At 44.1% G+C, this 20,524-nt stretch overlaps 1 long non-coding RNA gene across 1 annotated transcript in view; it reads right to left on the bottom strand.

Moving 5' to 3' along the window:
- LOC138513073 (uncharacterized) overlaps positions 1-14,483 on the bottom strand; it is an 85,334-nt gene extending 70,851 nt beyond the window's left edge. Inside the window, exons 1-2 of the long non-coding RNA XR_011281688.1 lie at positions 13,832-14,483; positions 12,499-12,637 (exon numbers count right to left, since the gene is read on the bottom strand). This is a non-coding gene — a long non-coding RNA (uncharacterized lncRNA). The remainder of the gene's footprint in view (positions 1-12,498; positions 12,638-13,831) is intronic.
- Positions 14,484-20,524: the final 6,041 nt, after the last annotated feature.

Here is a 20,524-nt window from a genome sequence, read left to right as displayed (position 1 = left end):
GGTTCGAAGGGCCAGGTGTGGAGTGTTTTAGTTAGTATGGACATCCCACCGGCCTTTCTAAGGATGGCAGTATTTCTCAAAAGGTTCTGATCCAGCTGAGGGTACAGCAGGGGTGTATATTGGCACCAAAACTTTTTGGTCTTTTCATTAATGGTATAATAGCTAAATTAGTGAATTTGCAATGTGACACACCAGTTCTGGCAGGGGGAAAATGTCATATATTAATGTTCGCGGATGACACAGCGCTCAGCTCCCGGACACCAACGGGCTCAAAACTCCAAATACTAGCCTTTTAAAAATTTTGCACGGAAAATTGACTAATGATTAATGTACAGAAAAGCAAGGTTTTGGTTTTCAAGAAAAGCAGGAACAAAAAGAACAGCAAGATTGAGCAGAGGTTGAATAAGGAACTCCGGGAACAGGTGAAAGTATGCGATTATTTAGGACTTAGAGTTACTGATAACACCAACTGTTCAGTGCAAACAACCAAAGCTAAAGCAGTCCTGCCCAGATGCAATGGGGCTATCACCAGATTTGCTTGTGAATATGGAAACGGGGCCATTAAGGTATTCCTTGATGCATACATTCTCCAGGTGAGACAGGGCGCGTTGTATGGGGTGGAGTTGTGGAGAGCATGTAATTTTAGTCATCTGGCAATAACTGAGAAAATATATATTAGGAACACTTTAGGCCTACCCACTAACGCCCCGAATCTTCCTGTCTTTTTGGAGACTAACATACAGAAAATAGATTATTTTTGTAAATCACAGCCAGTATTCCATTGGATCAGGGCATGGTCCACAGGTAGGTTGTGAAGTATAGGCTGGCAATGGCAGACATACTATCCCAGGACGGTGGCCGCTCCCTACCCTGGGCTGTGCACATAAAAGCATTGCTGAATAGCCTGGGCCATTGCGAATGCTGCACTACACCATACTGTATAGACCACAGTACTAAGTCTATTATCAAATGCTCTTCTACGTAAAACGGAACGTGATGTAAAGGAAGCAGTGGCAGGTAATGAAAGCCTGAGAGGATAGTAGGAGATCAAACAATCTTTAGGTTATGAGGAGTACCTAGACATAGTCTGCCCCAAATGAACAAGGACTTTCTATACCAAGATATGTATGGGTATATTACCGCTGGCTGCCTTATCTCACAAATGTAGTGTCTGATAAAGGTTCCTTTTGTAGAGATAAGTCTGAAAATATTACACGTTTTTCTTATCTGTAATTGCTAATGGGAGATACGGAAGACATTTCTGAAGCACGTATTCCTGATAATAGCAGTTAGATCTACTTCAAAAGCCACTGTTTTATGTTGCACATCAAACGACTACCTAGCGGTGCACTCAGTGACAAACTACCTCAAATGGACATGGAGGAGAAGACTGTGCATATTCTCCAAAGCCCAGGTGATTACTGCTTGAATACCTGCATTATTTTGCTGCATGCAAGGAGTTCCGCACAATATACACAATGGGGGTCATTACGAGTTGGGCGGTAAGGGGTTAATGGTGCCGGTAAAGGTGCCGGAGGCGTCAACCCCTTATCACCCTACTACGAGGTCTCCTCGCGGGACATTCTAAGGCTGCTTGGTAAAACCAGGCGTCCTTAGCGGGTCCCACGAGGAGACCAGCATGCTAACAGCGGGTGCGCTATTAACGGGCCCGTTGTTAGTATGTTCCCCATTCCCATTGAGCCCTATGGGGGCTCGAATGGGAATGGGGATGTACCAGGTCCGGGTTCCTTGAATGAAGAATTACCGGGCCCTCCAAGGTTGGAATGGCCCGGTAATTCCTCATTTAAGGAACCCGGTAAGGGGGTAGCCATGCCACTAATAGTGGCATGGCTACCTCCTAACTCGTAATGACCCCCAATGTATACCTGCATAATGAACTTTATTTGATGGATTATAGGTTTAGTCGTGATTTTTTGGTTATTTGTTATTTTAAATGTAATTACTTTTATCTTGATAAGAAGTTTCATAAACGCTGATTATACTTTTTGAATCACAAATAGCTTGTTTTTAATATGGTGATATATTGTATATCAAACACTGAGTTTGTACTGTTTCTCTGACTGCATCGTTTTCACATAAAATGTTTTTAATATTGTATGTTTTTATGTCCTAAAGGGCCGAAATGAATCTATTTTTGGCTTCAATCCATGTTTTATCACAATGGGACCTTTTCTGATTATAACTATAGATGGAACAGTGGTTAAAGAGGATAAAAGTGCTGTAACAAATCACCCAAACCTGCTCAAAACAGAGGGCTGACTTGCATTGAAATTCTCTTGATAGGACCAGAAAATTAGCTGAAGGAGGTGTGGTATTTCGGAGTAGTGGAGAAATCATGATTTTTTAGAAGAATATTATTTCATGGTATTACAAGATTTGTTTAGGTGGTTCAACAGAGAGGGGAAGGAGGAGCTTGGCAGACACATGTTTTGCTCATGATTACACCCATTGCATGATTGAGTTGATATTGTATGATGTCTGTTCTTCAAAGGAACGTATAAACTCCTGAAGAAGCACACTGGGGAAACATGTGCGGGCACTCCACATACAAACCAGTCAGTCACCTGTGATCTTTCCTGATCTGAGACTTGCCTGACCCATATTGACCGATTTAATTACAGTTTTCCAATCAATAAAATCCTTGCATAACGTTTACAAAGAAGGACAGGAACCATACAAGCCGGTCAGTCTTTGGTGAACGCACATCTACAATCTTCACTGGGAATTCGGCTGCAGATCCCATTTCTGTCCCCTTGGGTGTTCCGCAAGGTTCTTGTCTATCGCACACATTTAAACTAAACCGCTATTTGACATCTTGGACTTTCTTGATATCTCATAAACCAATTTTGCAGACAACATGCACATCCTCATCCCCTCACCAGCTGCCACATCGAGGACACTATCATTTTTAATAGGATTTACAGCACTATCCAAAACTGGATGGCCAACTACAGTCTCAGTTTAAATGATGATAAAAAATAGTTACTCATGGTGTGATCCCTATTCTGCCTTACTAAACTCCAGGTAGCCTACTCTTCCTTCTCCATTGATGGCACTGTTATCCCAGAACCGTGGGTGTTTACTTGGATGCTGTGCTGACTATGACCAAGAATATCAACACTTTGGCCTCCTCCATTGCCTACACAGCGAAACTAATTTCCCTGAGTAGATAATTCCTGTCACAAACTAACTGCTAACTACTAACTGCCTCACGCAGGCAAGAGCTATCCTCAGCATCAAACTTGACTATTTCAATGTGCTCCTCATGGTACCCTCAGCAACCAACCTAGCCAAACTGCAACTCCTCCAAAATAAAGCCCTTGTGGATGCACTGGGCCTGAGCTGCTTTAACCACATTTCTGCATCCAGACGACAAGTGCATTGGCTACCTATCAAAGCCCGCCTTGAGTTCATGTCAGAAAGCCAACACGTATTTCGACCTGAGTCTTTGTCAAGGCAGGGGAGGAGTCGTTGGTGATCCCTCATTAAGGATATCTGCAGCCCGTGGCTGTAATAGTGCCAGTTCCTGAATAGGATGGCTGAGTAGCCATGTGATGAGATATTGTGCAGTGATTCTGCGGTCCTACAGCGCTGGTCCAGGTAGCCACACATGCACCTAGCACACTCTGTGCCAGGACAATGTTTTTTCAACTGCAAAAATCAAGGTGTTCTACACAACTATGGTCATCTTTGACGTCCTTCTACTAGCAACAGCAACCATGGTTGTTACCAATTTCCAGCGCTGATACTAACAAAGTTTGCTTAGCCACCAGCATACCATTACCGCCGGGAACTTTGGAGTTTTGGTTCCCAAGCAAACCATGTGTCGGGCTGCACGACACAGCAACAGCGCAGGGGGAATGCCTTTCCTCCAAACTCTAAACTTCCAAACCCGTGTTCTAAACAGGTTCCAAAGTTGTGATTGAGACAAGAACATTGAAGATTGAAGTTTAATTATTTAGCTTTCATACAGCACTGGCCCTACCCAGAGGCATGGAGGTGGGCTTGGAAGCTTTTCCAGGATCTGGGTGCCCATTGGTGAAGGCCTGTCTTTGTGTGGATGTTAGCTTGCAGTGGGATATGTGTAGGAGGTTTTGGTTGGCGTATCTGGTGTTTGTATAAGTGATAGCTTACATTTATTTTGGAGGTATGAGGAGATTTTGTGGTGCCTTGTATACAATACCGAGACCCTTGAAATCAATTCTCTGTGATTGTGGCTGTCAGTGCAGCTTGTGAACGAGTTGAGATGATCTGTAAGTAATGGGGTAAGTGTAGCATTTTATTTCTCCTTTGTTCTGTATGGCATGCACTGGGGTGAGGGTGTTGTCAGTGAATCCAGTGAGGGTTGTGTTACCCCAGTCCAGCTTGGAGAGGATGAGTGCTGTACTACAGTGGTAGATTTATCAAGGGAAATGATAGGTCTGAACTTGCAGAGAATGTGTAGCTGTAGGCTGCATGCTTTAGTGGCAGCAGCTTTGTGGCCTGTGAAAGATAAGCAGGGTGTCATGGCAGATACGCTGCACTCTACTGGTGTTAAAAGGGATATGTTTGTGTGTTATCTGCAGGGATTTCATTGATCTGGGGGGTGAGGTATGCGGTATCTGACGAGGAGGTATTGAGTTTTGGAGGGTTTCCATTTTAGGAAGTCGGTGGCAATCAAGGTGGTGATGGTGGTGAGGCCATTTTTGATGGTGTGGAGGTGATACCTGAAGACAATGAAGTGATCTGAGAGAGTGCGTTCCCATATTATGTAGGTGAGGAAAAAGTCAAAAATGGGTTAACGTAGAAACACTAGTACTTAGATGCAGTGCATACTTGAGAGAGTCTCAGGTGAGTAGAGCGAATGCTGATTGTGAGTGATTTGGCATCTTTGAGATAGAAAATACATCTCGGCATGGAATAGAAGCCTGCACTTTTTTCAGCATGGTCTTGGTTGATCCCTATTTGACAAACATTGTGAATCAGAATTGATATTTAAAATATATTTCTACATTATCGAGACCTTTTGCAAATGTAAGTCAGTGATACAATTAAAGTGTCCGTTTGTCTTTCACGTAAGACCCATTATCTCGCGCGCGCGCGTGCGTGCGTGCGTGTGTGTGTGTGTGTGTGTGTGTGTGTCCGCGCACGCGCATATGTGGTATACATTAAAGAAATGTACAGGTCATTGATTTCATGCAGACAATGACTACCAGCTCCACCGAAATATGTCATATTTTACTAAAGATTCAGGGTTATTGGCAAGTTATCAGGCAAAGCAACAACATCTCCTTCTTAAAGATAATTTTGATGACATACAGTTAAGAATATATTTGCATAACAGACAAGTAGAAGATGCTATGCAATTGAAATTAAATACTTTCCCACTTCAAATGTTGTTATGCTGCTGGAGTGAGCACTCTGCCAATTTGTGCGTTCCATGGTTTACTATCATCATAGAACAAACCATTTGTTTTCAATTTGCCATTTTTCATTTAAGACTAAAATGAGAAGTTGAGTAAATGGCACATGCCGTGTCAATCTGTAGGCAGACACATAATCGCATTGCACATTTTTAAATGCACTGCACATGAAAAATGTACGCCACTTCCTCCTACTTCAAGTTACTGAGGCTCTTCATAAAATGAAAGTAGCCATTAGTGGAGACAGCCTTGTTCCGTGTCATTAAACAAGAACAACACATATTTGTAGAAAGACTGCAATGTTTACTTGTGCAAACTGGGGAATTACACACATCCATTAATCAAGTATGGGCAGAAATGTGGACATGCATCGAGGTGCCTTTTACTGAGGAAAAGGGACTCTTAACAACTCGAAATGCAAGCATTGAGGTCACACTCTCCATAGCAACCAAGAACAGCACTTAGGCCCCGGAACGACCTAGCAGCTAGAAAAACAGAACTTAGATCCATTGTGAAAGCCAAAATGAAGTGGAAAAATAGAAGATTAGGTCACCCTGGCACCATCACAGAGGGTTTTACAAGGAAGAAGAAATGTCCATCTTTTGAATCACATCAAATAAATAACGTCCATCCCTTTGATGGGGAACAACTTTCAAAGTAAATTGAATTTCTGCAGCACTGCCTGTCCTAGCACCGGTGTATTTACATAACAACTTGCCATGGGAAGCAGAGAAACGACCTTGCAAAGATAAGCTCTTGACTGCGCTGGGGGGATGGGGCCTGTTGCTGTGCATTGTGAGTCAAATATCCTAGTTCCTTAGGAAATGCGTGAAATTGGCGGGCTACTTTCCCCGCTAGGCTAGCTAAGGAGCCACAAATGCATTTTTTGGAGCAATAACTTCCCATAAAATGGCAAAGTTCTTGTTACAATAATGAATGCATATTGCATGATCTGATCATAAGGCCATGCCCAATGCCAGAGATGTTCTATGCCTTCCTTAGTACGCCATTTCCAAATAGTGTTGGCGGTTTTATTCTGCAACGCCGCCATGCCCATCTCCTGCAAATATCATGCTTTGTTTGTGATGAGCTTTTTTGGGGGGGGGGGGTTTGGCGTCCAAAGCGGTTAAGAGAAAGCGTGGCCATATGGTGCCGCGTATTGCTCCGCTCGCTTTCTTTTCAAAACATTAAACATTGCCAGCTCGCAGCAAAAAGCCTCACGAACACTTTCTCTGCGGATCGGGAACATTATTCAAAGAAGAATATCAAGTAAGGGCAGAAGCACTGGCCATTAAAAAGAGGGCTGGATAATTCTTCCGCTCCGCGCCGGCTCGGTGTAGACAACACCATTTGAAGCCAGCAGGGAGGCTCATTAATTTTTAAAACTCCCTGACCCTAGCGCAGTTAACAGAGTGTAAAAATAATTACAAATTTGGGTGGTGAGAAGAACACTGTTTAATATTGCATGGGAACTATCAGCCCCACTACATTTGTGCTTATCCATACATTTATGCCGGTTAAAATGAATGTTTCTTCACATCTAGAATTAGACTTGGGACCGGTGACATTTTAATATGAGCACGCTGCATGCAGTATTCATGAGCAAAAGAGGCAGAGGCCGTCCTCAATGTGGCGCTGCACCGGCTATAACAAGAAGAGGCGGTGTGTGCTCCCCACCCCATGCACACCGCAGAGGCGCGAAGCCATTTGTACAACGTGGTGTCTGCTTCCTTTTCGCGGACATTTTAACGTATCCAGATACGTAGAAATGCTTGATCATGACTGCGTGTGTCCTTTCCTATCTGCGCCTCGCCTGCTTTCACCCCTAACCCCGGTTTCCACCTTGTATGCTGCTCCTGTATGCTCAGTGCTCGGTGCATCGGTTGCAGACATGAAGCTAATAGGTCTGCACACCAGCAAAGAGCGAGGGGGGAAGGGAGGGCATTCAGCTGCCTGCTAGACTCGGAAAGCCAACCTCAGGCCAAGTCATGGCTGAATGGAAATGACAAGTGAAAAGGCATCAAAGCGGTGCCCTTCGTCGAGGGGGCCGACGGGAGAGCTTTGCACTGAAGACTGGGCCTGTCACGGGGGATCGCCGCTCAGCAGTGCCCGACACAAGCAGACCTTCTCCGGCTGCGGGCGGCCTGCCAAAGCGGTGTGTTCAGAGAAAAGGTGCCCATTGTGTAGGGGGCAGATTTGGAGCCAGCAACCCAGGCGCTGACAGGTCGGAAGGGCCCATTGAAAATGGTTTCTTTTAGTTTTGGCATGAATCCTCTGTACACGACTAATGTGGGCAGGCCTGTGTGGAGAGATGCAGGGAAAATTAGGGCTACACAGATGAAAACAGAAAGGGAGACATAATAAGTGGGGTGAAGAGATGAGAACTAGTGAGACAGAGAGGGGAGGACAGGTAAATGATGGACGGTTTGAGAGGGTGGGGGAGAAAAAGATAGAAACGATTCGGGAGAAGGACCAGAGATTCAAAGGCAGAGACTGTGAGCCAGAGCAAGGAGAAGGAGCGAAATGAAACTGGAAAGAGTGAAGTGAGACAGAGAGGAGCAGGATAGAAAGAGAAAAGGATGAGTGAGAGAGGGAGGCAGCGGAAAAGGGGAGAAAAGAGAAATACAGGTACAAGTGGGGGGAGTGAACAGTAGAGGGTGACCGTCAAAGAAGAAGAGGTTGGAAGTGGGGAAGAGACAGAGGGAGCAACAGAGAAAGGGAAGAGGGGAAGAAGGAGAGAGAATTCAAGATTCAAGAGAAAAAGAAAGGAGCATTGCAATTTTAAAAACAATAGAACAGGGATAAAGCACAAGCATAAGAACAGGTCTTACAACATACTCATGTAATACCAGGGGTCAAGTCCTAAAAAACACATTTAAAAAAAGTGGGGGGGTACATTAACATACCAATTTAATGTGAAGGTGCCCTCTGAAAAAAGTGAGGGAACTTCTGAAAAAAGTGGCGGGACTCCGTCCACCTGCGTGTACCATCGACTTGAGCCCAATACATTGGAGTGGTCTATCAACTGCAGTTAACTAGCTATTTGTTGCTGTTCTTTTCAGACATACCTAGTTTACATTACAAATAATGACATTAGGAAATGCAATATCCCACTAGTCCCTAGAGTGCAGAATGTGTTGCACACACCACACTATGGCGATATATTCCAAGACCCTGCTTCTGGATTACCAAAAACAAGGTTAAATCACGAAATACGAAGTCAGACTGTGGGCTAGACAATGCTCTAGGTTAAAACCACGTGTTGGCCATTGTGTCTATATGTGTCTGCCTTGTGTCGCCTGTGCACCGCATGCGGCTACTGCTATTCAGGTGGACACTTTGCAGTCATTCTGTTCAACTCTTCGCACACGGCCACCTTGCCGTGTCTGCGGGGGACCCAGAAATACATGGACGCATGTCACTAAATAAAACCAAGTCTAAACTGAATGGACATTTGCCACTTTTGATTTAGGAAGCGTCTCACAAACAGTTTAAACATGCGTCTAATTTTCACTCTCAATTCTGCTAAACCAAAACCCATTTCTTTTAAAGGTGATTTTGAGCTGGTTTTGGTACACGTGTGTTTCTACATTTTTAATTTCGAGCCGCTGAGTAGTCCACATGCATACCTGCGCTCAGTGCTGCAACCCAAGTGCATACCCTGTAGCTGACAACACATATTAGAATGAGGGTGTGCTCCTGTAGCTGATGCTATGAGGGTGTGCTCCATATGCCATGAGGGTGTGATCCATGCAGCATTACCTGCATCTGACGCTAAGAGGGAGTGCTCCATACAGAATTGCCTACAGCTGACGCTATGAGGGTGTGCTCCATATGCTAATGGGGTGTGATTCAAACAGCATTACCTGCATCTGACGCTAAGAGGGTGTGCTCCATACAGAATTGCCTACAGCTGACACTACATATAAGAATGAGGGTTTGCTCCATACAGCATTAACTGCAGCTGACGCTATGAGGGTGTGCTCCATATGCTAAGAGAGTGTGATCCATACAGCATTACCTGCAGTTGACGCTAAGAGGGTGTGCTCCATACAGCATTGCCTACAGCTGACGCTATGAGGGTGTGCTCCATATGCTAAGAGGGTGTGATCCATACAGCATTACCTGCAGTTGACGCTAAGAGGGTGTGCTCCATACAACATTGCCTACAGCTGATGCTACATATTAGAATGAGGGTGTGCTCCATACAGTATTATCTACAGCTGACGCTAAGAGGGTCTGCTCCATACAGCACTACCTGCAGCCGGTGCTCTGAGGGCGTGCTCTATACAGCATTACCTACAGCTGACGCTATGAGGGTCTGCTCAAAACAGCATTGCCTGGCCTGCAGCTGATGCTATAGGGTATGCTCCATACAGCATTGCCTACGGTTGACGGTATGCGAGTGTGCCCCGTACAGCATTGCCTGCAGCTGACGCTATGAGGGTGTGCTCCATACGCTATGTGGATGTGCTCCATACAGCATTACCTGCAGCTGACACTATGAGGGGGCGTTGCATACAGCATTACCTACTGCTGACGCTGTGAGGCTCTGCTGCATACAGCATTACCTGCAGCTGACACTCTGAGGATGCGCTACATACAGCATTACCTGCAGTGATGCTATGAGGCTATGCTGCATACAGAATTACCTGCAGCTGACGCTTTGAGGGTGTGCTACATACAGCATTACCTGCAGCTGACGCTATGAGGCTATGCTGCATACAGCTTAGCCTACAGCTGACGATATGAGGCTGTGCTCCATACAGCATTGTCTGCAGCTATGAGGGTGTGCTCCATGCAGTCTGGTAGCACTGAGCGTCGTTGTGGAAGCCCACATTCGATTCCTGCATGCCATTGGCTTGTATGTGCTGCTTTCACCTTTTTATTGCACATTTATTTGATCTTGAAGTTAAAAGAAAACCTGCAGGAGTAAAATGAAGAGAATGCGTGCAAAGAAGTCCTGGAGAGTGATCTCCAAATATAAAGTGCAGTCATTTATTTGAAATGTTCGAAAATGATTTCCCCATAAGATTGCACCGCTTTTCAAATGTGAAATCGTGTTGTGCAGAGCTTCTGTGTGATCATGCAAGAGCAACATTTCAGACATGAAGTGCAAGAATGTGTCTATGCATGCGTGCAAAGGTTACGGGAACCCCGAGATAGCATTGAGGAAACACAATTAATCGGGTACCACTGACTATTTTTTAAAGGCTTTTTTTTCATTATTGTCAAAAGCTGAAAATCACGAATTGATGTAAATTACGTTATTGCAATGAACTGTGATTGTGAAAACACTTCTGAAAAAAGAAACTCACACACACGCATGCATGCTGTAAGGTGGGATTTAGGGGAAGCATTGTGCTGCACACTGATGCATTGCAGTAGCTGATTAGATACAACGTCATCTGAACACAGCATCTAGTGTTACATGTGGATCTTAGTCTGGGAAAGAAGTATGCCATCACATAGCTGAAGGATATTGTGTTGAAGCAAAAGTATTCTACTGAAGTAGGAGGGATCGAAAGTGTAAATAATCTGAGATTCAGGGAGACAGGCAGAGTGTCTAACTGGAGGAAAGGGCTCTGTGCAAAATAGCTTGGCTCTCTGCGTCCGAGATCTGAATGCTTCATTTCCTCCGAATGCAACCAGCTAATCAGCGGGGAGTCGCTTAAGGCTGCGACTCATTGATACGGGTGACTATTAAGGGGAGAAGTTAACATTTTCAGAGGGAAGTCACGCTTGCTTCCATAGGTTGACTTGTTTTTAAATCGCTCTTTTATGGTGAATTTGCTGAAATAAAGTGTTGCTTGGCTTGAGTTGTAATCGAGTGTTGATGTCAGAGAATCCATCTGCGATGCAAAAGGATTTGAGCAGAGAGTCTATTCAATGTGACACTCACCCCTGCCATTTATATCACATGTCACTGTGACCTATTACCAAACCAATGATCCCAAAGCACGCAATGGCCGATCACGCATAATAATTGCCGAGATTTCGTGTATTTGCAAAATGGTCAGCTATGGGGCAGAAAGACTTGGCCTCTTGGGACAGATTCCCTGGTTAAGCTAGGTGTGTGATCCCTGGCCAAATAAAAAAGAAAAAACATTGAGACCAAATAGGGACCTCTTTAAAGCAAGCTGAGCTTTATATTAAGATGTACATAAACAGAACCGGTACAATTATTTCTTCCAACGCAGGAATGTTATTTAAATAGTTTGTGTATGGAATGAAAATGCACTGGCTTGATTATGTTCAACATGTTGCTTCTGGGAGAGCATTGTTTGATTCTACTTTCATTTTGTTGTGAAGAGAGACAGCTCACTACTCTAACCACTGAAGCAGAATGGGTATCTTGGATATTCATTTGGTGGACTCCATCCACACGTGTCTGTAAAAGAGATGTCGGGCATGATTGATCGGCACTATCAAAAGGGATGATATCAAAATGTGTGTTGGTCTGATCAGTGCAAGATGTTGAGATTGGCAGATATGAGCATTCCAACACAGACCCCCTAGTGAGGCGGTTGGGGGCTTTAATGTAGCAGCGATTCTGAAATGAAAAGGGATAGTTCACTTTTTTGCAGAGTCAAGCATGAGGGGACCAGGCATTGCCATGTCACAGGGACACTATTGTTCCAGTCCTGGTATTTTCCTTCAGAAATCATTGTAGTCAGATGCTTAAGGTTAATCTCTTCAAATAAGTAACCCAGCCTGTAATGTTTTGAAAAAGAAAAACAAGGATAGGGAAGCTGGTAACCGATAGAGTTGGAGTCTTTGGGTAACCCTGCAGAATTGTGGTCCAACTTCAAATGTAGCCCAATGTGTGTCACAGAAGAGAAATTAAATAACTAGGATGTGATTAGAGTTCATACAGCGACTTCAGCACACAGCTGCTGTCATCTGTCAAATGCTGCTTCAGGGACAACATGGCTGTTGGCAACAGAAAAGAGCGGCATGCAATGGTCTACAAGTCGACTATATATGAATTCTTCATGCATGGGCATGCACGGAGGGTCACAATGGGCTAAATCGAAGAACCACATGCCATCATCAAAGGCATACATCGACCTACCTCTGTATCGATGCTTCTGTCGGGAGGGAACGTCTCAGGAGCCTATGAGTGGAGTCGCAGGGTGGAGGAAAAGCTACGGCCACCGCTGCCACGGTGGCATCATCATGCCGCATGCAGTCGTCCTCCTTGACATCTTTTGCTGAAAGTCAAAATGAAGAATGGTTTATTAGCAGAGAAAAGTTGTTTTCATTCGAAGTGGAACAGATAACGGGATATTTCCATAGCTTCAAATGTTGATGGAAGTCTTTAAAAGGCAATTTCATTTTAGTCGGCAAAGTCAGATGTGGCCCATGCATAATAGTTTTTCATTACAGTAAATGCAGGAGGTGATATCATGCTGGCATAATGACAAAGTATAATTTGTTATTCTACTTGCATCGTATGTCCATATGTGCTATATGTAGTGATGTGCTGTGTGTACATAAGATATATATATATATATATATTTATTTATTTATTTATTTATTTAGTCAACCAGATCAATTCATTTGCTTTGATAGTCTAGTCATCTCGGATACGTTCAATAAACTGGGGTTTCAATAAGCAACAAATACTAGTTTGGGGAAAATGTCTCCTGAAAGAAGACAACTGAAGTCAAGATTTCAGGGTTAGTAACAGTGGCTCGTCTTTCTAGGGATATTTGATCTCGATACTTACGCACTCACAATGAAAGATTGGCTCTAACCAATGCTGAGGAACTTGATTGCAACTTGTGTGAATCAGGGAAAATGATAGGATCAACTGGTGCCCAAATTGTCTATATCCATGATGTAGAAGCTACGGAATAGCATACTCGCCTATTGGTGTTTCGTCCCCACATCGGTCTCTGTAAGCGGTTCTTGCCCGAACCTCCCACACATCTTACTTTTCTGTCTACAGCCCCTCCTGCTTAATGCACCTGCTACAATACATGCTATTGGTGAAGTGCCCAGCTGCCTGTTTGACACAGGTCCGAGCTATACCAAATATACAAAATATAATAGTTCTAAAGGGCAACAATCAAGTTTAAATAGCACCTCCAGATTCGTAGTAAGTGCAATGTTATGTCCTACAATACATTACCAAGACATGTAGTTAAGCACATTTGATAAACTTGCATTAAAAATGGGACTAGACATGTCTATGGGTTAAAAGCTAAAAGTAAATAATGGTATCATTTTAGAGAAGAAGCAGAGCAGGGGCATTACGGTGAATATTAACTTCATATAAGCTTTGAAGTTGTGTTTTCACATTTACAAAACAGACGGAAAAACGCAAAATGCAATCTGAGTAAAACGATTGCCCTTTGAGATTGGTCCGCAAACGCTCTTGGCGGCGAGTTGACGGCACTCACCTCGCTGCCCCGTCCATCTGATCGCCGGAGCGGGTCCGTTGAAGCGATGGGTTTAACATGGGAGCGATTCATTATTCTTGGGTTGACCCCTCGGAGCCGGGGCTGCAGGTGTGTAGCAGGGCAGTGACTCACTGAAACCTCAGCTATCTTCTCGGAGAGATCCCCACCTCTGCTTTCCGGAGACCCGGGATGTCCTTTGACACTGGTCTGCAGTGACGGGCGTCTCTTGCCGTCTGACACCCAGACAGGTTCATCTGAGCTCTTATAATGACAGTCGCCTTCATTTCGCTGTCTTGGAGGCCCCACACGTCGTGCGGGGGAGGGGGGAGGAGGGCTGCCTCCCCTCCTTCACCGCCTTTGCCTCTGGATTGGAGGGAGCCGAGCGGAGATTCTCAGTTCAAGATCAAAGGCTGGCCTGCAATTGGTTGCCGCCGAGCTTCCTGGATATTGCGCCGTTCCCGAGTCGCTGCATCGCTGGTGAATTCGCTTTGCTCTTCATTCCCCAAGCCTGCAGATTTAAGGAAATTGGCACAAGTACGTTAGATTGCCACCACCCCCCACTCCAGCTTGCATTCCAGAGAAAAAAAGCAGCACAGTTGAGATCAGGACAGGGAGTTTCGGATTTAGCATTTTCAGTGACAGCACTTACTACTAAACTATGAGACCAGACGGGTCTATGGCTGTTTTGCTTCAACAGTCAGACATCAGACATATGCTTTATACAGAATGCCTTTACATCCCAGCAGCAGTTACCATAGAGATTTCATTACTCTCCTTCCCGGAGATTGGCTGTGGAGCCGCTGTCCTTTGTGTGCTGCGAGGCTTATGCCCCCAACTGTCGATATGAAGGATGGCTAAACCCATGAGTAGTGCAAGCTGCCAAAGGTAATGTAAGCCGATAAATGCTGCGAAAAGGGGCCAGGATAAATGTTTTTGTGTTCCTTCTCCTGTATCAAGACATAGCTCAGTTTATTGCAGAATAATTCGGTCTGAAACAATGTTATTATTCGAGCAACGCAGCGGCAGTTTATAACAAGCTACTTTTCTTTTATTAAAAACATTGTTCATGTAATAACACGGAATAGCGCGGCTCGCTGCACGGTGGCTCCCAGCGTGTGAAGGATGAGACTGCTGCAGAACGCAATAACGAGCAGACACTTCCACACCCGGCTTCTATTAATCACCCAGAGAAGACGCTCTCCCGCCGCTCACTTTTGTTCTCTGTGCTTCTGCAAAGATGGCAGGCAGACGTGCGTCTCTTCCAAGCACTTGCCTGCTTCCCCCACAAGGGCGGCTAGAAGTCAATGTGCTATAACCAGTCTGGAAGCTATAAACCTGCCTTCTGCAAAGCTCATAAAGAAATTGCAGAGGACAACTTTACCTTGTTTTCTCTCTCTCTCTCTCTCTCTCTCTCTCTCTCTCTCTCTCTCTCTCTCTTTCTCTTCCTCCCGCTCTCTCTCGCTCCCTCCCTCTCTTACCTTCTGCATACACACACTTCTACATATACACACACACATGAATATGCAGATAGATTCAGCTATAGACAGATTGACCGATATATAAATAGGTAGTAGATATAACCCCATTTGATACATGACATTTACCTACTTTTCTTACTACAGTTGTGACTTAATTATTTACCTGCAATGATGCATCATAATGCCTGCTGCTTGAGGCCCCACACAGCAGGATTCCAGCTGCCACTGCAGCGCTTAAGTGAAGCTCTGACTAGCTTTGGAAACCCCCTCCTAAATGTCTTTCAGCGACAATAATGGACAAAGCACTGTTTAGGGTATTGTGTTAATGAGTGTACTGCTGGAGATTGGAAGAAATGTTTTGGTCATTACATGGACGTGGTAGCATCCATGTAGTTATGGTTAAGTTGGTGTTTCCATAGGAAGAGCATTTTTTGGGTGGCTTATAACTTCGCTCCGTCTGGACGAATCCTCACCAAACTTTGCAAAAAAAGTATATGGCCAAGTCTGAATTTTTTTGCGAAGTTTGGAGAGGCTTAGTCCAGGGGGGCAAAGTTACAGGGGGGTCCCAAAACATTTGTTTTTTCCCATAGACATAATGGGAAAAAACTTTGCACACGCCTACAGCCCAAACCGCGGGACGGATTTACACCAAATTTGCGGCAGGAGCAGGGGCTTGGTCCCGAAAGCGTGCTTTTGCAAATTTGGTGTAAATCCGTCCAGTAGTTTTTTTTAAATGACCAAAATGTAAGGCAAAAAAATTAGTGATATCTCCCTTCGCTCCGCGGACGGACTTCCCGGTTCGCTCCGCGGACAGTGCCCTGATTGGCCGAGCAGCTTGCGTGATGTCCGCGGACAAGCGACGTGTTCGCTGATTGGACGGCGTGGTGCGTGAAGTGCGTCAGATTTTCTGTGGCGCCCGCCATCTTGCATTCGGCGATGACCGCGGACAGCGCGGTGAAATTTGGATTAAAAATTGTATTTAGTGGAGTGTGTTGGTGTGTAAGAGTGTTTGGGGAGGGTGGGGGAGTATGAGATAGGTTCAATGTTCTGTTTTTTTTTATATGCTAGACACTTTTGTTGTGTTCGATTTGTCTGCGGAAAACACGGCTGTTCTGAAATGTTCTATATAAACTGAATGGTGGGGTTTTCTGAGGACGGAGTATGTGTCCGTTTTGTTCGCAAGCAAGCTAAAATTGAGCTAAGAACACTCGCGGGTTTCCTGAGGACGCTGTCCGTATTGTACTCTGGCAAGTTGAATGTGTTCTAAGAACACTTGCAGTGTCCTGAAATGCTCTGATTACTTACCGGTAATCTTCATTACTCCTAGTCCTACTCTACCTCATCACACTACTGACGACCCTCCTCACCCTCCCTGCGGGGAAGGTCCCATGCTCTAGCTTGGTAATATGAAACTGAGTGATGTGGATGTGGGGGAGGAGTTATAGGAATTTAAAGAAATAGAAGAAGGTCCTGTGTCGGAGGCAGGGGCCTCATGAAGTAAGTACTGGGACGAGGAAGAGTGGACGTGGAAGTAATGTTTGCAATTAAACAAAATGGGGGTGTTCTGAGAACGCTGTTCGTATTGTTCGTTGTCAGGTTGAAAGTGTTCTAAGAACCCTCCTTATGTCCGTTGACATTACAATTTCCTATGGGCCTTACCCGACTTTTTGTCCACTAAACAAACGATAAATCAGGCTGATGTGCGCCGACATTATGTGATAATCCTATCACTTGCCCCATCGACCTGGCTGACCTGCTTTTGCGGCACTAAATCATATCTCCCGCACCTAAGCCTGACATTATCAAATCATTCCTATTCCCCGTCTCTCTCCGTGTCGGTACAGGGTGCGCAGCCAAATGCGCCCAGTCGTCTCCAGTCCTACGCGACTTTACACAGAACCCGGAAAACAACACAGATCATCTCACAACACAGCGTGCAACAATTCGGAATATGAAACTGTGATTTAAAAGCAAACAGCAAGATTGTACATTTCGTAAAGTACTTTTATTTGACATCAAATGTTTAGAGAATATTCAGCGATTTGCATTTGTCTTTGCTGTCGATCCGCAAATGTTCATCTTGAGTCACGCGCTGTTCCTTTGCGGTACACAGGGTGTTGGTTTATGATAAAAGAAGCACTATGGTCGCACTGATAATCAGAAGGCTGTTCCAAAAACGAGGCATTAGACCACCATAATGGTTGGTATGTTGCTTCTAGCCGCTAGTACCGCGTAAGGGCATATTGGTCCTTGGCGATTGTCCCATAAAATGGTGAGGGTCATGAAGTTGTTTAGAAGTAGCTGCACCTGGCAGTTAATAAATCCGTCGGCCGGGGTCTGAAAATCGTGGCATTGACAGTAGGGAAGGACGTACCTTTTTTAAAAAACATAAATAAGTCTCACCAGCCGATCTTCATTAACAATATTCATTTTATTTATTAGGGCATGAACCTATTTGCTGGCGAGGATAGTGCAACGGAGTATGTTAACTTATTCCCATTAACCCACCCTCTGTCCTCTGCCTTTTTCAGAGCCCTCTAAGTGACAGGGGACCAATTTAGCGGTGATAGTGCGCGGTAGAAAACACTATGCCACATTGAACGAACAAGTACAACTTAACCGGGCTTTAACGCTATGCTATTGTTATTATATTCCGGTATAAAATAATCTAAAGGGTTACTTACATTATATTGGCATTTTCCATTGTCTAAGTGTAGTGCAGTCCCAATATACGACTCCGTCTGTGCCAACGATCTTTCTCATAGTGATATATCATATAAAAGTGGTTTCGTTTCAGAAATTTCATCCTAACGTGTCTTACGTTTTTGCAACACTCCTTCAAAAGAAGTCTTTTAGCACAATCCCTGTCTGTCAAGGTCAAAAAACAATAGAACCTTATAGTGCGAGTCGTGGGCCTCTCTGGCACGCGAGCAAAAAATGGAAGCATCTGACCTTCACTGTAAACGACCATAAATTCTTAGTTTGCAACATTCTGTGTACAGCCATCTCTTAGAAATTGCTTTTTACACTCCATCTTTGTATATTGTTTGCGTGCTAATAAAAAAACTTTGTTAACGGGACTGTAAGAGGATTCAATTCAGCACTACAGCCAAGTCAACGCCTAGTCTAGAATACTGAATGAAAACCCTTATTGATATATCTTTATGTCCAGTTCATGCGTTCTGGATGACTACCCCTATATAACACCCCTCTCTTGGAATCCTCCTGACCCCACTGAGCCAAGAAGTAGTTCTGTTTTGCAAGTTAAAGGTTTATTTGATAATTTAAACAATATATATTATATCACGCTTTATAATAAATTAATAATTGAATATCACACTTAATCTGGTATGATAAAGATTAACAACGGAGAATCTGGCACTAGCACACTTCTTTATAATCACTAAGGAGTTGACATGAAATGGATAAGATAGCAACAATACTTTTATGGTTTCAAATGGATGCAATGTGGAATAAAATGCAGTACAGAAAATCACTTGATAGGATTTCAGCAAAAGACAATGTAATCACTTTCTTGGACAGTTTACCCCCCCCCCCCTTTTATGCAATGCAAGGAAATGGAAGGAAGGCACACAATTCTCAGAAATGCAATTCAAATGTAATTCAGTTCACCCAGCAACTTAGACTACAGAAGTTTAAAACACAGGCAAAATGCTTTGATATGTGCTGGCAATGAAGAAAAAAATATGCTAAAATGCTTTTAATTCCCTCTAGAGGTGCAGGGTGAGTGGTATCTAGTTAATATTAGTCCAGGCTCACTTTAGCAAGGATCTAGGGTGTAACTAGCAGGTTAAACGAATTTTTGGCAAATGGAAGGCAAGCAGCAGCAGATTTTTACACGTGGAGAAATTTGCAAATCGCGGCAAAATTCGCGAATGCGTTTTTCACGATTGCGGCAAAACTATAGGGGGTAGGAAAGCCACGATTCTCAGCTTTCTGAGGAAAGTTACTGCAAGTCTCTAGCACAAACGGTCACGGAGATATGAGCGATTAAATAAAGGTCGTTTTTCAGATTTGAAATTTTAAAGTTCAGAAAGACAAGTGCAGCTTGCAACTAGAAAATGACAAGTGACCGCTTTACTCAAGTTAAAATAGCTTGCATTAGATTATTTTAACTAAGAGGTTGGGTTCTGCACAGTTTTGCTATGTACTCACAATATATTTAGAAATATGCCTTCCCACGGATCTGGTCAGGTTTTGGACTGGACTCCGGTTCAGCTCTCTCTGGTTTTGGATATTTGATAGATTTGAAGTCTCTATGTCTGCTCTCTGAAGGTTGAGGGAGGTAAAGTATGGATTTTCCCGGCAGAGCTTCCAGCTGCAAATGGATTTGAAGGTCCCTATCTGTCCTGTCTCTCTGCTTTTATGTGTTTTGAAAATGGGTGTGTGTGAGCAGCATCACTAGCCAGCCCCTCTCCACTTATCATTGGCCAAGCTTTCATTTCTCCCCTGATTGGGGAAGCTAAGTTGTATCAGAGTGATGTCATTTTACGGCCTGCAGAAAGTCCACTCCTCCTGTCAACTTGCACACAAATCTAGATTTGAACCAAATACATATTTCATAACTACACAGTGGTTTGAAATTACATGCACCCATCACATATCACAGGAGGTATACCCTGTTCAAACTCTGCTCTTCCTGGGAGCTTGCATTCAGAAATGGCAATATTTTGCACTTTTTAACTGGTTTGCAATACCGGACATTACCCCAAATTTACACACATGTGCGCAAGGAGTATGGACATTAGTTGATGAAGTGTCAGATTTTTCACATGCACACATTTTGAGTAATATTCTCTTTTCCGCTAAAACTCCCCTGAACATACCACCGGTTCTAAAAACCTCTTAAAATGTGGGCAGAAAAATCACAAGAATTATGGTGTCATTTAAATAATTTTCACAAGTCCGTACTATGAGTTATTCATCTTTTTAGAGTTATGTTCTGGCCCCAAAGGGGTGTGGTTTTCCTCCAGCACAAGGTTGAATTTCTGGTTTTTCCAGTTCTGCCAAGCCAGCTTGCTCTCACAGGCAGTGCCCCTCCCCTTTGCTTCAGGAGGAAGCTACTTTTACAGCCCCCGTAATAAAACCTTTGCCTGAGTCAGGACAGGGCTTTGTTCAGAGCTCCTGTATTCTGTGGGGCTCCCCTTAATTCAATTATCAGAGAGATGGCATATCCTTAGTGTGGCCAGCAAAA

The sequence above is a fragment of the Ambystoma mexicanum genome, chromosome 12 (assembly GCF_040938575.1).
Source record: "Ambystoma mexicanum isolate Mex_15411 chromosome 12, UKY_AmexF1_1, whole genome shotgun sequence".
In the NCBI taxonomy this organism is placed as follows: domain Eukaryota; kingdom Metazoa; phylum Chordata; class Amphibia; order Caudata; family Ambystomatidae; genus Ambystoma; species Ambystoma mexicanum.
The sequence above is the reverse complement of the archived record's forward strand: the minus strand, read 5'-3'. Positions and strand labels throughout refer to the sequence as shown.